Here is a 6,601-nt window from a genome sequence, read left to right as displayed (position 1 = left end):
CAGGACTCTGCTGTGCTGGTTGTCCTGGTGCTGGATGAGGGGAAGTTTCTGTGTGGGGTCAGGAGGGGTTTACAGGGTGGATGTAGCAGAGCAGTGTGTTTGCGAGGTGTACGGAGCAGAGCCGTGTGTACAAAGTGTACGGAGCGGATCCACGTGTGTGTACGAGGTGTACGGAGTGGAGCCGTGTGTGTACGAGGTGTATATTCAGTGGCCAGTGTCAGGCAGCTGCTGCAAATGCAAATAAAATAATGAGATGCATTAAAAGAGGCATAGATGCTCATGAGGAGAACATAATTTTACCTCTATACAAGTCACTAGTGCGACCACACTTAGAATACTGTGCACAGTTCTGGTCTCCGGTGTATAAGAAAGACATAGCTGAACTGGAGCGGGTGCAGAGAAGAGCGACCAAGGTTATTAGAGGCCTGGGGGTCTGCAATACCAAGATAGGTTATTACACTTGGGGTTATTTAGTTTGGAAAAACGAAGGCTAACGGGTGATCTTATTACAATGTACAGTGCCTTGCGAAAGTATTCGGCCCCCCTGAACTTTTCAACCTTTTCCCACATATCATGCTTCAAACATAAAGATACCAAATGTACATTTTTGGTGAAGAACCAACAAGTGGAACACAATTGTGAAGTTGAACGAAATTTATTGGTTATTTTAAATTTTTGTGGAAATTCAAAAACTGAGAAGTGGGGCGTGCAATATTATTTGGCCCCTTTAACTTAATACTTTGTTGCGCCACCTTTTGCTGCGATTACAGCTGCAAGTTGCTTGGGGTATGTCTCTATCAGTTTTGTACATCGAGAGACTGAAATTCTTGCCCATTCTTCCTTGGCAAACTGCTCGAGCTCACTGAGGTTTGATGGAGATCGTTTGTGAACAGCAGTTTTCAGCTCTTTCCACAGATTCTCGATTGGATTGAGGTCTGGACTTTGACTTGGCCATTCTAACACCTGGATACGTTTATTTGTGAACCATTCCATTGTAGATTTTGCTTTATGTTTGGGATCATTGTCTTGTTGGAAGACAAATCTCCGTCCCAGTCTCAGGTCTTTTGCAGACTACAACAGGTTTTCTTCAAGAATGGTCCTGTATTTGGCTCCATCCATCTTCCCATCAATTTTAACCATCTTCCCTGTCCCTGCTGAAGAAAAGCAGGCCCAAACCATGATGCTGCCACCACCATGTTTGACAGTGGGGATGGTGTGTTCAGGGTGATGAGCTGTGTTGCTTTAACCCCAAACATATCGTTTGGCATTGTTGCCAAAAAGTTCGATTTTGGTTTCATCTGACCAGAGCACCTTCTTCCACATGTTTGGTGCATCTCCCAGGTGGCTTGTTGCAAACTCTAAACAACACTCTTTATGGATATCTTTGAGAAATGGCTTTCTTCTTGCCACTCTACCATAAAGGCCAGATTTGTGCAGTGTACGACTGATTGTTGTCCTATTAACAGACTGTCCCACCTCAGCTGTAGATCTCTGCAGTTCATCCAGAGTGATCATGGGCTTCTTGGCTGCATCTCTGATCAGTCTTCTCCTTGATTGAGATGAAAGTTTAGAGGGACGGCCGGGTCTTGGTAGATTTGCAGTGATATGATACTCCTTCCATTTCAATATGATCGCTTGCACAGTGCTCCTTGTGATGTTTAAAGTTTGGAAATCATTTTGTATCCAAATCCGGCTTTAAACTTCACAACAGTATCACGGACTTGCCTGTTGTGTTCCTTGGTCTTCATGATGCTCTCTGTGCTTCAAACAGAACCCTGAGACTATCACAGAGCAGGTGCATTTATACAGAGACTTGATTACACACAGGTGGATTATATTTATCATCATTAGGCATTTAGGACAACATTGGATCATTCAGAGATCCACAATGAACTTCTGGAGTGAGTTTGCTGCACTGAAAGTAAAGGGGCCGAATAATATTGCACGCCCCACTTTTCAGTTTTTGAATTTCCACAAAAATGTAAAATAACCAATAAATTTCATTCAACTTCACAATTGTGTTCCACTTGTTGTTGATTCTTCACCAAAAATTTACATTTGGTATCTTTATATTTGAAGCATATGTGGGAAAAGGCTGAAAAGTTCAAGGGGGCCGAATATTTTCACAAGGCACTGTATAAATATATGAGGGGACAGTACAAAGACCTTTCTAATGATCTTTTTATTCTTAGACCTGAGACAGGGGCATCCACTACGTCTGGAGGAAAGAAAGTTTAAGCATAACAGATGTGGATTCTTTACTGTAACAGCAGTGAGACTATGGAACTCTCTGCCGTGTGATGTAATGAATAATTCATTACTAAAATTTAAGAAGGGACTGGATGCCTTTCTTGAAAAGTATAATGTTACAGGTTATATATACTAGATTCCTTGATAGGAAACTAGTCTGATTACCGTATGTGGAGTACTGTTTGCCACACGGGTTTTTTTTTGCCTTCCTCTGGATCAACATATTAGGGCATGTTAGGTTAGGATATGAGTTGAACTAGATGGACTTAAAAACTATGTTACTATGAGGTGTACGGAGCGGAGCCGTGTGTATAAGGTGTATGGAGTGGAGCCGTGTGTTCAAGGTATATGGAGCGGAAGTGCGTGTGTACGGAGGGGAGCCACCCCAAGCATGTACAAAGCAATGCTGTGTGTGTGTACCCGGAGCGGAGCCGTGTGTTTGAGGTGTACAGAGCGGAGCATGTAATGCCATGTATTCCAGTCATTATACGCACAGCAGAGTAGCGTGTAGAGGCCCTGTTAGAGGAGCTGACCAGACCATGCAGCCATAGATGACAGGTGAGGATATGATCTTTCCTGGCTTATACATTGTACAATGTGAATACAAATAGAGAGAATTGAATGCAATGATTGACGTCAGATTGAGCGATCAACATGAACGCCTTCTTACAGGATGACCGCACATTGTGAAGGATTCTCTGCCATCAAATATATAAAACTTTTTACTTACCTGATTAACTTTTTGTCAAAATGAACCTTAATCCCTTACCGCTGGGGTCAATTTGTATTTTTTTCCCCCTCTTCTTCCAAGAGTCATCTTTTTCATTTTTCCACTAATTCAGATGCATTGGTACGTGGGGTGTCCAAAAGCTCATTGCTCCATTCTGCCCCCTCAATTAAAATTCTGCCATGTTAACCAATTGGCAACATACAATTGTGTCACAGAGGAGCCAATGGGTGCAAAAAAAATTGTGATCCTAGATCACAGGGCTGTAGAGTCGGAGTCGTGGAGTCGTAGTTAGTTTTGGTTGGAGTCGGAACAAATGTACCGACTCCAGCTTTAAAAAAAAATTATTAATATTTCATAATTGAACTTTCATATGAATTTTATAAATGTTACTCAAATATATATGTTCTATCAAACTATGAACAACAGTGATAAGCAGTTTTGCTGGAGATAGAGACATTTCTTACTTCTTGTGTGTCACTGTTCTCCACTGCCCTTATCTAATCTTATACTTGGTTAATCTCATGGTGCCCCAACTCCCCTACTTACAATATATGAAACTGAAAGTGAAAATGTGTTGCAAATTCTTAGTAGTAAAGCTCCTCCTCTAGACTAGATGTTTACTAGGTCTTCCAAGCATCTGACAGCTGCTACTCAGAAGAGGAAGACTGTAACAAGTATTATCCTTTCAACAAACTTTGCATCAGTTAACTGTGAGTACATGAGGAATAACAGTATTACTGACCACCATATCAGTTGTACGACCTGGCAATAATTTTGTACAATTGTTTTTAGGAAAAACAATTGTCATTTGGATTGTGAATGCAGAATTAAAAACCTGAGAATGTCAAAGAAGCGTCACATTAAATCAGCTGTATTTGAAAATTTCACCATCACTCAAGATAGAAAACATTATGTCTGTCAGTGTATGACAAATGATCCAGACGAAAACAAATGCTGTGAAGCCAAGATCAGTGCATATTGAGGCAAAGATAAAAATGCTCCTACCAGAGCTTCTAATCTAAAGAGACATTTACAGCGCTTTCATCCAGAAGTACTGAAAGCAGTGGATGAGAAAGACTGCATCCAAACCAATGAACCAGTGCCCAGCTCTTCCAGCCAAACAAAGGAGCAGAGAACTTTGCAGCCATCAGTTGCAAGATATTTTGTCAGTGACAAAGTTACTGTGACAATGACAGTAGATACATTTAAAAAACAGATCATAGAGCTTGTTGTTAAGGATAGTGTGCCTATTTCATTATCTTCACGACCAGCTTTTATGTGTCTGAATGGGGAAATGGCCCGCAAGCTTGGTGTTTCTCTGGAGAGAGAGAGTATTAGAAAATTAGTAATCGAAGCTTTTAAATAAAAGGAAGAACTTAAAAACACTCTCAAGGGACGCTTTCTGTTTCTTAAAATGGATGCCTGCACACGTCACAGAGTGAACTATTTTGCCATCAATGTCCGATTTGTTTGTGACAAAAATGAAATAGTTACCAAGACATTGGCAGTAAAAGACACCAAAGCTCATCACACCAGTGAGTTTCTCCAGGTCTTGGTGGAAAAGGTTCTGCAAGACTATGAACTTAAAAAAGAGCAAGTTCTTTCTGTCGTAACTGACAATGCTTCAAATATGATAAGTACTATTAAGCTAATGAATGAGAGTAATGATGGTGACCAGCAGCTAGAAGAACATTCTGGGTCCACAGACACAGAAATGTTTGAAATAGAGGAACACAGTATTGTAACTGAGGAGCAAACTGAAGTTGCTTCAGATGAACAGCAACATGATAGTTTAGATGATCTTGTTGAAACTGTGTCAATACGTTCTTTCATTCATCACATGCGCTGTGTTGTGCATACGCTACAGCTGGCTATAAGAGACAGTCTGCAAGAAGGACATGCTGCTGCACTGATTGGCAAGGTGAGAAAATTGGCTACTGTTGCCAGAACCCCTAAAGTTGACTAAATTTTGAAGAGACATGCTGGAAAAGGGGCAATTATTGATCAAGCCACACGATGTGGCAGTACTTACTTAATGATTCAGCGCTTGGTTGAACTGAAAACCTTTCTTGTAGACATAGCTAACCCTCAACTGACGCTAAATGAAAGTCAGTGGAATCAGGTGACTGAGCTGGAAAAATTGCTAGAGCATCCATTTACAGTGACAACAAAATTACAAGCAGAGGACTTAACTCCAGGTATTTTCTTAAAGGAGTGGAAGAACCTGATTTTTCGCCTGTCCCAAAGAGGAGGATTAATTGCAAGTTGCATTGCTAACCTAAACCAAAACAAGAATTCCTAAAATTTAACCTTTATTATGGCAATTAAAAATTGACTTTATTATTAAATAGTTATAAAAAATTGGAGGTATGGAATGTACCTACGCCACCCTGTATAGTGGGCTATTGGGTCCTGCCTGACTGTGGAGGTAGGCACCCTACTTTACCGCGGTTGGCGCCCCCACTCGTCGGAGGCTAGCCCTGTTAAGTCCCTAGGGTTCCCTGGTATGCTGAAGCCCTAGTGCATTCTACCTGATACCTAGAGCTTCCCCTACCTAACAATGGAGGTAGGCACCCTAAATTACTGCGGTAGGCGCCCCCACTCAGCGGTGGCTGACCCTAAGGTCCCTTACTGACCCTCTAATAAGGATAGATAAAAGATTTATGTCCCCATACACCACTAGAGCCCGTGAAGAAAAAAGAAAAAAATAGAAAATCAATTCAGAAAAAATTAGCAAAAATAAACAAAAAAGTACATTTCAGACTTATATAAGCCAGAAAAATCATCTTTTTAGATATTGATTAAATAGATAATTGCTTCCAATGGAACATCTTGGATGGCCTATGTATAACAATGTGCCTTTATCTGGATAACTATGTATCCCTCTATCCAGTGAAAAGAGAAAAAAACAAAACAAAATACTCAAATTATAATCAGAAAAAAATTAGCAAAAATAAACCGAATAATGTACGTCTATTTCAGACTCCTATCAACCAGGCTGATGATTAACATAGAATACTGGTATAATAGACTATTTGACTAATATGTCCTATAGGAAATCACGGGTAGCCAGGGTGTAGTAATATGCCTTAATTTACGCAGATAATTATATGTATTTAAGGCGTCTGAATACCTTCCATGATACTAAAAGATACTGATTAAAGCATCTGCACACCTTCCATGATACTTGAAGGATATTATCAGACTTCCTCTATTATCTTAGAGAGATATGGTATGGTCTTATCAAATATGCCCAAATTATTAAAAGGGCTGAGAGTTCCAGATGAATTGAGACTTTGATACTCTGCCTATTAGATGGCCCAATGGCTGGGGTCCACTCTATCTGTGCTCCTTTGAAACACAGATATATCGATACAGAGGGGTGTTTTAATAAACAATAAGGACAAAGTAATATCTACTCCCTTATACTTTCAGGGGAGTTATTCTAAGTTATCTTGCAGATATGCCAGACACTCTGTCACCCTGCTGATATATGCACACAGTTGTCATTTGTACGAGGTATACTTATCAGCATTTGGATGTTCCCGTTTCGTCCATTAGACTCCCTCAAGTTGTCCCCATATGATATCTGTATGCAGGTTGTCTCAATAGTCCACTCTC

Source organism: Ranitomeya variabilis, chromosome 4, assembly GCF_051348905.1.
Source record: "Ranitomeya variabilis isolate aRanVar5 chromosome 4, aRanVar5.hap1, whole genome shotgun sequence".
In the NCBI taxonomy this organism is placed as follows: Eukaryota; Metazoa; Chordata; class Amphibia; order Anura; family Dendrobatidae; genus Ranitomeya; species Ranitomeya variabilis.
The sequence above is the reverse complement of the archived record's forward strand: the minus strand, read 5'-3'. Positions refer to the sequence as shown.